This window comes from Dipodomys ordii, unplaced genomic scaffold, assembly GCF_000151885.1.
Source record: "Dipodomys ordii isolate 6190 unplaced genomic scaffold, Dord_2.0 Scaffold18, whole genome shotgun sequence".
Lineage (NCBI taxonomy): Eukaryota > Metazoa > Chordata > Mammalia > Rodentia > Heteromyidae > Dipodomys > Dipodomys ordii.
The window spans coordinates 7034584-7044666 of record NW_012267234.1 but is presented as its reverse complement, the minus strand read 5'-3'; positions in this window follow the sequence as shown (position 1 = coordinate 7044666).

Genomic DNA, 10083 nt, shown 5'->3' with positions numbered 1-10083 from the left:
ACCCAGGGCCTCATGCATGCTAGGCAAGCATTCTACTACCAAGCTACCTTCCCAGCCTACATGTGCAGTTTTAAATGCTTTGTTAAGTTTATACACAAATCCTATGGTATAAGTATTTTCCTATGTTATCATTTACCTAAATGGTACCTAATATAGTTTCACTCTTCCTTGACTAATCCCCACTATTTTTTGACATTTAAGTTGTTTCCTGTTATTCACTTTTAAAATTTTAGTCTGCTACAAACATTGTGGTGCATCAGTTTTTTTCCTTAAAAATTCTGGAAGCCAGGGCTGGGAAGGTGGCTCAGTGGTAGAGCACTTGCCTTGCATGCATAAGGCCCTGGGTTTGATTCCTCACCACCACATAAGCAAAAAGAAAAAAGCAGGAAGTGGCGCTGTGGCTCAAGTGGTAGAGCGCCAGCCTTGAGCTGAAGAGCTGAGGGTTAGCGCCCAGGCCCAGAGTTCAGGCCCCACGACCGGACCCAAAAAAAAAAAAAAATTCTGGAAGCCAGGCACCAGTGGCTCACACCTATAATCCTAGCTACTAGGAGGCTGAGATCCGAGGATCGCGGTTTGAAGCCAGCCCGGGCAGTAAAGTCCCTGTGAGATTCTTATCTCCAATTAACCATCAGGAAAATGGAAGTGACACTGTGGCTCAAGTGGTAGAGCACTAGCCTTGAGCTGAAGAGCTCAGGGGCAGTGCCCAAGACCAGAGTTCAAGCCCCATGACTGAAAAAAAGAAAAAAAAATTCTGGGGCTGGGAAAGTGGCTCAGTGGTAGAGTGCTTGCTTTGCATACATGAGGTCTTGGGTTCAATTCCTCAGCACCACATAAGCAGAAAAGTCTAGAAGTGGAGCTATGGTATGGCTCAAGTGGTAGAGCACTAGCCTTGAGCTGAAGAGCTGAGGGACAGCACCCAGGCCCAGAGTTCAGGCCCCATGAATGATAAAAAAAAGAAAAGAAAAGAAAAAGAAGAGAAAAGAAAAAAATTCTGGATAATATTTTTAGTACATATTTTCATAAGTAGAACCAATGAGTCTAAAGGTATGGATATTGTAAAATTCCTGATATACATTGACAAATTTCTCTTTGATACTGCTTCTTCTCTCTTCTTGAGTCCTAAAAATCTGTTCCCTTTTCTCATTTCTCAATGTCTCAGACACAGGAAATGCCAACCAAGAATAAACCAAGACCTACAGATAGAGATCAATTGATCAATAAAAGAGGTTGAATAATTTAACACTCACTTCTGGCTCATTATCGACTCTGGGATCTAAATGCATTCTCTTTTACCTTCTTTCTTTTTGTGTTCCTGCTGATGACATCTTGACACTACTCTATCTTGGTTTTGGATTTTTGTCCAACTTTCCCAAGCTCTAAACCATCCAGGCAGGCAAGCAGGCATGTTTTCCCATCCAGGCAAGCAGGCAGGCATGTTTCCCCATCATGTTCTAATACTGTTTTGTAAATAAGTTGAAGAATTACCAGCCCATAGCCACCTCAGCATTCTGTCTCCTTTCTAGGAATACAAGATGAACAATGAATAAAGATGACAGTTGCCTTCCTCAAGAGAACACTTCTGAATGGCTAGCCAAGCTCTGTTGTGTTCTAACCCTAACTTCTGCTATCTAGCTTGCCTCCATCCCCTTTTAAACTTAATTTTATTGATTTATTTTTGTGCCAGTACTGGGGCTTGATCCTGAGGCCTGGGTGCCATTCTTTTACAATTTTTGTTGTTGTTGGTCATGGGGCCTGCATTCTGGGTCTGGGCGCTGTCCCTCAGTTCTTCAGCTCAAGGCTAGCGCTCTACTACTTGAACCACAGCACCACTTCCAGCTTTTTCTGCTTATGTGGTGCTGAGGAATCGAACCCAGGGCCTCATGCATGCAAGGCAAGCACCCTACCACTGAGCCTTCCCAGCCCCATCCTTTTACTTTTTTACTCAAGGCTGGGCCTCTATCACTTAAGCCACAGCTCCACTTCCACCCTTTTGGTGGTGAATTGGAGATAAGAGTCTCATGGACTTTTCCCGCTTGGGCTAACTTCGAACCATGAACCTTGGATCTCAGCCTTCTGAGTAGCTAGGTATACAGACATGAGTCACTAGCACTGCGCATGCCTCTCTTCCTTTTATTGGTCAGGTTCCCTGAGAATTCTTTCTCAACTATGTGGGCAGAATGGCCACCCTATGTCATCCCTGACTACTGCTTGCCCTAGGAACCAGATTCACCTTCCTCAAAGGTACTCTACAATTTCAGTAGTTTCCCTATCCCCACTGTATGCTAACTTTATCTTGCTCCCTCTGTCCCAAGGGACTCCCCAGCATGCCTTGTTGCAAAAAGAATTATTATTGATGACTTAAACAGACATGTGTCATCTAGTATCTTTAACCGCTATATTCAGAGATTTCTTGAGCTTCAGTGAGCTACCTGCAGACTACTTTTTTTGCGGGGGGGAGGGGTCTGGTCGTGAGGCTTGAAGTCTGGGCCTGGGCACTGTTCCTCAGCTCTTCAGCTCTTCAGCTAGCACTCTACCATTTGAGCCACAGTGCCACTTCTGGTTTTTTTTTTTTCTCTGCTTATGTGGTGCTGAGGAATCGAACCAGGGCCTCATGCATGCAAGGCAAGTGCTCTGCCACTGAGCCACCTTCCCAGCCCCCAGACTACTTTCTTGGCACAGTTCTTATGCAGTTGAGGTCAGGGTATTAAAAACCAGCCAGATGCATAAAGGCTAGCTATCCTCCCTGTAGAAGTGATTGAGTCCACAGTATAACTTCTCCCTCTACCCACTCCTGCTCTCTTTCTCTGCCATGAACAGGTGTTGATTACAAGAACACTCTGGGGGCTTTCCTTAATAAAAATCCTGCCAGAAGCTTCCTTTACAACTCAGCTTCAGGACTTTGACAAGGAGTTATTCCTAAGAGAAATCTTCCATCTCCCGTATGTTACTAGAGACTAGCCTGAGATAGATTCTTTCCAGCAAAACATTGAGAAGCCACCCTATAAATGTGTTGTAAGAGCATGTTGAGGCATTTGGGGGTAGAACATTTGTTAAGACATTTGGGTAGAATGCTTACCTAGCATGCCCAAGGATCTTGGGCTGATCTCTAGCAATGAAAATAAAATTGTTGCGTTTTGTTCTTTTTTAAATTTTAAAATATTTTTTTTAATTGAGATGAAGTGATTATATGAATTTCACAAATTTCACAGTATTGTGGGATAGTGATGCTTAGTTAAAGACATAAACACATTTTAACCTTCAGAAAGAAAATTATCATGATCATGGTCTATAAAGTTTGTGAGGTCTATAAGCTTTGACAGTACAACTATATCTTCCACATCGTGTGACATGTACACGTCTTTCCTTTTGCTTAGTGTAAGCTGTTCCCTCTTTCCTTCTCATTCCCTCCCTCCTATCGCTGCCCTTGAGTTGCTTAGCTCATTTTCATCAATGTACAGTGCAGCAGATGGGCCCCGAGGTTGTATATTTTCCCGTTTCTCTCTGATTCTGTGCCCTTCTCTTAGCTTCCCTCAGATGTACACACACATATACCATATATGAGGTCAAGAACACGGAGTCATTTAGAAATGATACGAGGTCCTTTGTTTCTTGAGTCCTGTTTACTTTGTTATATCTCCTTGCATTTTGAATTTAACATCCACATATCAGGGAGACCATGTGGCATTTTTCTTTCTGCTCTCGGCTTACCTTGCTCAAAATTGCGTTTTATTCTTAAAAAGCCTTTTAAAATTTGTTTTGGAGGATATAGGCTTTGGGAGCCAAAAAGGATGATGTGGTGTTAGCTGAGATTCCACATTTGTGCAATGTGGATACTATATTTGCATTAAGAACAAAACAATGTCCTAAGTAATCTATCAATAGATTTCCAAATTCCTCCAAGGTAAAGATGGAAGGAATTACTGTCTTTTTAATATATATATATATATATATATATATATATATATATATATCTGTTGAATTAAAGCTCATATGTTTAAGATACAGCTATATAAACTCAAGAGGGATTACCTGATAACAGGACAGTCAAGAATCCTGAAAGTAGCTGGACGCTGGTGGCTCATGCCTGTAACCCTAGCTACTCAGGAGGTTGAGATCTGAGTATTGCAGTTCAAAGCCAGCCAGGGCAGAAAAGTCCCTGTGAGACTCTTATGTCCAATTAACCAAAGAAAACTGGAAGTGGCGTTGTGGGTCAAGTGGTAGAGCACTAGCCTTGAGCTGAAGAGCTCAGGACAACACCCAAGCCCTGAGTTCAAGGCCCACACAAAACAAGAACAAGAACAACAACAAAACCGAATGTTCAATTCAGTCCTGTCATTCTCCATTAAAATAACCTAATATCAGAGCTTTAAGATTCCAGAGTTGCTAATCCTCAGATTTTGTATTTATGAATTGAAGACAAAGGCATCTACCTCTAGTCAGGACTACTGATTGCAAGTGAAAGAAACCCAATTATCAGGTGGAGCTAGACCTTAGTGCTAGAGCACTTGCCTAGCATAAATGAGGGCCTGGGCATGATACCTAGCAACACAAAACAAAACAAATAACAATGAACAACTGGCTTATACTATAAAGAGCATATATTAGATCATTTAGCTGAAAAATTTTGGGTGTAGCACTGACTTCAAGTGTGGCAGGACCCAAATATTCAAGCACTGATGCCAGAAATATTTCTTAGTTCTGTTTTAAATTCATTCAGTTACTTATTCACTTTTATGTGCTAAGCATTTTACCAGTGAGTCAAGGGCTTCCTTTTCTACATCTTCCCACAAAGCCTTGCAATTGACTTTAATAAGCTAAGTTACTTGCTCAATCTTGAACTGTGGATACTGTGAATTGCTGTGAATAGGGTGATGTCATGATTGTTCTGTGCAAAGAAAAGCACTAGAAAGTATTTTGGTTGGTGTTTAGCACAAAGTTATGAGCTCTAAAATAATGGTGACTATGACATTCTTTTAGGTCTCTTTTATCCCTGAAATACTAGTATTTGCTCTACCACTGAGGTGTATCTCCACCAATAAGCAAATGTTAATTGGGTTTCTGTCCCTTGCAACCCATAGTCCTGAGTAGATGACTTTGCCTACAAAATCCGCTATAAATGATGGCAGCCAAGGGAAACACTAGATAATAATTGAAGTTTACACAGGTCTAGTAAGAAATCCCATAAAATGAACTGAGCTAGAACTTGGAAAAAGAACTTTCCCACAGCCCAGGGAAGTGCCTATGGCAGACCTCCTTCTGTAGTTGAGCCAGAGACAGTAGCACTGGCAGAACCAAGTTATAGTTCTAGAATGGACTCCCTGTAACTCTGGAACTTGCTACATCTGTTGTTTCTTTAAAAGATTCTACTTCATTCAGCACTCAGTATTCTGGCTGCTAGCTGAGAAACTGGTGGTTCATAACAGTAATCCTTTATAGGAGGCTGAGATCTTCAGATCATGGCTCCAATTCAGCCTGGACTGGCAAAATTTTTTTTTTGTCTGACCAGAGGTCTAAGACAGCTCTGGGAGCTGAAGGCAACCACTGATAGGTTGGCATGGAAAAGCATAAGATGAGAGACTGACAAATGTGAATGCTTACAGTTAGATGACTTGTTTACCCAATCAGGGTCTTCTCTGAGGGTATGTTATAAATGTGCAGGTGAGTTGCAAGCCCATTGTAGACAGAGCATAGAGCTCAGCTTATATCTAGGCTTCATTCAGATTATAAACCATGAGTGGTGACCCCTGGAGGTGTGTGCTGCAGTACTTCTTCTGTCTGCCATACTAGGCAGTATGCTAGGCAATAGGTGTATGAAGCTCAGAATCCACAGGTTCCCCATTGAGGCTGCATTCTAGCTGCTCACATTAGACTCCTTCCCCACATACTACCAATGGTTGTTTGGGTATATTTCTTTCTCTCTATATCTATAGTCTACTTCCCAGATGTCTTCAGTATTATGGATGTACTGATCATCTAGTGGCCAGGCAGAATCAGCATTTCTCCTGGCAAGGAGAATCAGAGAAGCCAAGATCACACAGTAGAGGTAATAACTGTATTAAAACCCAATACCTTTGTCTATCAACAACCTTTCTTAGCACTGCAGCATGATTTGGGAGCAGCAAATCTGTGGTAGTGTCCCCACCAGGTCGGAAAGTCCTAGCAACAGGGGCCTGTATTTGGGGGTCCTGGACCTGCAGTCTCTGGACAGCTCTGGGGACTATACACGAGGACTGGCCCTCTATACCAACTCTTCTTCCAGGTCATCAGAACTCCCCATGGAATTGGCCATAGTCACCTTTGCCAGTACTGATGGATTTCCCTGCCAACGGAACTAATTTCCTGAAAGCCCTTTTCTTTCACCTTCAAGCCCCTTTTCAAATATTTCTTGCTCTTTAACAGTAATCCATAATGATCACCCAGTAGTTCTGTAGTGAGGTCACCAATGTGTTTATCCACCAGTTTCCATGGCTGGAAGGGCTGGGCGTGAACAGAGATGGAGGCCTTAGGGACTATTCTCAATGTACTATTCTCAATGTACAAGTGAGAATCAGGACCAGAGAAGTCAGAGGTTTGCCAGATGAGAATCAGGCCCAGACAAGAACATAGAGCCTCCAAAATGGACTGAAGGCATGATTCAAGCAGTAGAGTGCCAGCTATAGTGAAGAATTTGAGTGAGAGCTTGAGGCCGTGAAATTAAGCCCCACTGCCTATAGATACAAGAGAAAGGAAAGAAAGAATTCTACCTAAAAGTGGCAGAGTGAAGCCTGTTTTGTCTGGCCATCTGATATCAACTGAGTTCTTTGTCTGTTTTGTGTATGGGGCTGAGGTTTGAGTTCAGTGTCTGGGGCCTAGTCCATTTGTAATTTTGTTCTTTGAAACAGTCTTCTGCTTTTGCTGGGGCCAGTCTCAAAGAGGGATTTTTCTACCTTTTCCTTCCAAGTAGTCGGGAAGTGCAGCCTCTGAGTTCTTCAGATAAATCAATTCAAACTCATATTCCCATGGTGTGGAGTTATGCCATTTCAGAGGGCCAGTGGCCTATCTTGGATAGCTTTTCATGGGGTAGAGATGAAGAGACTTCCTCAACAGCACCTGGCCTTGTCCATCTCCACCCTAGGCCCACTGGATAGGGGCTGAAGTCCCTAAGCCAAGAAGGTCATGTGAGTTCCCAGGCTGGAATGGTTGGGAAAGCTCTGGGAAGAATGCCCCAGGGCCATTCTATGAGTGGGGCATGAGGAAAGAGGTCAAAGCTGGCCATGTACCTTAGCCCAATGCTCCTTCAACTCCTACCTCCCCCTCCTCCCTTCTGTCCCCAAATTGTGGCCATCTGCCTCACAAACTTGCTTGGTTCTATTCCATGAAGGACTTGCTATCTAGCTCTGTGCCACCCTCCCATAGTATTCTTACTAAAACTCTTTTCTCCTATGCTTTCTCTGTATTACATAATCCTTAAAGTTCCTCCTGGAAGGTAACACTGCCTAGGATGAGACCCTGCTGTCTTCCTCAATGCCCCAGGACAGGGTCTGTGCTCCTCCAGCTTTTGGGCTTGGCATACCAGCTCTGGGTCCAATTTCCTGTTTTAGCTATATTAACACTGGGCTGTAGGAACCAAACAAGCCAGTCACTGCCTCCAGGCCTTTCTCCCAACTGTGCTTTTCAACATAGCTTCTCCTACCCCGCCAAGTCTAGTCCCACCATCTTCAGGGAACCCTTGCAGACGCTTCAGCTCAGCCAACATTTTTAGGTGTGGCCCCACAGCCTTTCAGCTGATCCTTTCAATCATCCCTCTGGGGTATATTAGTGGCCAGCCAGGATGAGAAACTGATCTGGCTACTGCCACTTTTTGTATACACTGCACCCAGCATTTCCCTTATTCGCTGACAGCTTATGTGTCTACTTGCTTTTGGTCCCCCCCCCCAACCATTCTGCCTTACTTTCTTGGCAGAGTATTCTGTTGACCTTTCATCTTTCTTTGTCCCTTTCCTCATTTTCATTTCATTCTAGGAAGTACTCAAGATGTCATTGCCATTAAGCTAATGACCTTGGTATGGGGGGAAGGGTGTCCACACTGGCTTAGTAATAGGGCTAGAAATATGGCTGAGTGGTAGAGTGCTTGCCTAGCATTCATGAAGCCCTGGGTTCAATTCCTCAGTACCACATAAACAGAAAAAGCCAGAAATGGCAGTGTGGCCCAAGTGGTAGAGTGCTAGCCTTGAGCAAAAGAAGCTCAGGGATAGTGCCCAGGCCCTGAGTTCAAGCCCTGGGACTGACATAAAGAAAAGAAAAACAATCCTTCTTCAAAGGAAAACCTGGTTCCATGGGGCCTGAGAGAGGGTCTAAATAGAGTATACAGAAGGCACCCCATTCTGCTGTGGATTTTTAGACCCCAGGTCTAAGCTTTAGGGGTTCTACATGTCAGGTCTAGAAATTTAGGTCCCAATAAATTTAGGTACCAAATAAAGGGAGTGACAAGTGATAACTGTAACAGTGAATGACTGAACAAGGAAGATTATTTCAGGGCACAGGCATGATGCAAGAAATGCTAAGTTAAACACTTCAGCCCATTTCTCATATACAGACATGAGCTTTAGGTTTAAACAGAGAAAGAACTTGGAGCAGGGGGTAAAAGGTATGCAAAATTATTAAGCAGTTCTGGTCAAATAGCCAGGTTGATCATGGGGTTCCAAAGAAGTTATCACTTGAAGTAAGCAATCTTGTCAGGATAAGCAAGTGTTGCCTAGAATAATTTGTTCAGAGGAGGCTTTGCTGTTACTTTCCTTGGGGGCAGTTTTTTCCATCCTTTTTTCTTTTGCCAGTCCTGGGGCTTGAACTCAGGGCCTTGGACACTGTCCTTGAGCTTCTTTTGCTCAAAGCTAGCTTCTACCACTTGAGCCACAACACTACTTCTGGGTTTTTCTGTTTTTGTGGTACTGAGGAATCGAATCTAGAACTTCATGCATGCTAGGCATGCACTGTACCTCTAAGCCACATTCCCTGTCCTCCATCCTTTCTTTTTTTTTTTTTTTCTTTGTGCTTATGTGGTGCTGAGGAATCGAACCCAGGGTCTCCGGCATGCAAGGCAAGCGCTCTACCACTGAGCTACCTTCCCAGCCCCCATCCTTTCTTGTAAAGACTTTACCCAAAAGTCATTTTTCCTGAATTCTAATGTGGCCACAAGGTGAATGGCTCAGAGGAAAGACAGACACAAAACAAATTGAGATGCCAAGCATCTCTCCTTCTTTTAGTTCATTCATGTGCCCAAGTAAGGAGTCAGTGCTTTGCTGCAAAAGCAGTTTCTGTTATGTACCCAGTGCTGCTCAGGGGCCTTAGCACCTCTAACTCAGCATCCCAGCGGCACTGATGGGGGTAGGGGAAACAGAGCATTGTACAGCAGGCTGTCTTAGGCCAACTCCAGCCGTGGCTCTTCTATTGAACTGCCTTCCACTGCTTTTTCTTAAACTTTAAGCTTTTATACCATAGTCTGGGTATAGGCCATCCCACTGGAATATCAAGCGTCATTTGGGGAAAGGAGGAATTCTTCAAGTAGCTACCCTCAGCTCCCTGTCCCAAGTGCCTACTTCCAGCTCCTCTTTCCCACCTGATGCTTCCGTGGACATCGAGGCTTTCGTCAGGTTGGGATCTCAGCCAAAACTCCCGGAACTACAGCCCATGCATGCAGTATGTCCCTCTTGAGCCTCCTAAGGTCTAGAGATATGGGTGAATCAGTGTGTGCAGGACAAGGGTCCCGAGGAGGCCCGTGGATTAACTTGTCTGTGATGGCGGCGGGGGAGGGAGGTATTGTGAGCCCGTGCTGTCTACCCACCTTCTTGCCCACCTTCCTGCCAGTGGATGCACAGATCTGACCTACTGGGTTTTCAAAGGTTGGGTCTACCATGGCTACCGGCACGGAATTGTTCGGGGCGCCGAGGAGGGACCCTGAGAAAGCCAACGACAGCGTCTCCGTCGCCGATCTGCGACTGGGGGGCCACCCGGCTCCATCGCGTCTACTGCCGCGGGGCGACGGATGACCGGCGCCGAGGCGCAGGCGGTCGGGGGGTTCTGGCGTCCGGGCGCGGGGGGCGGGAA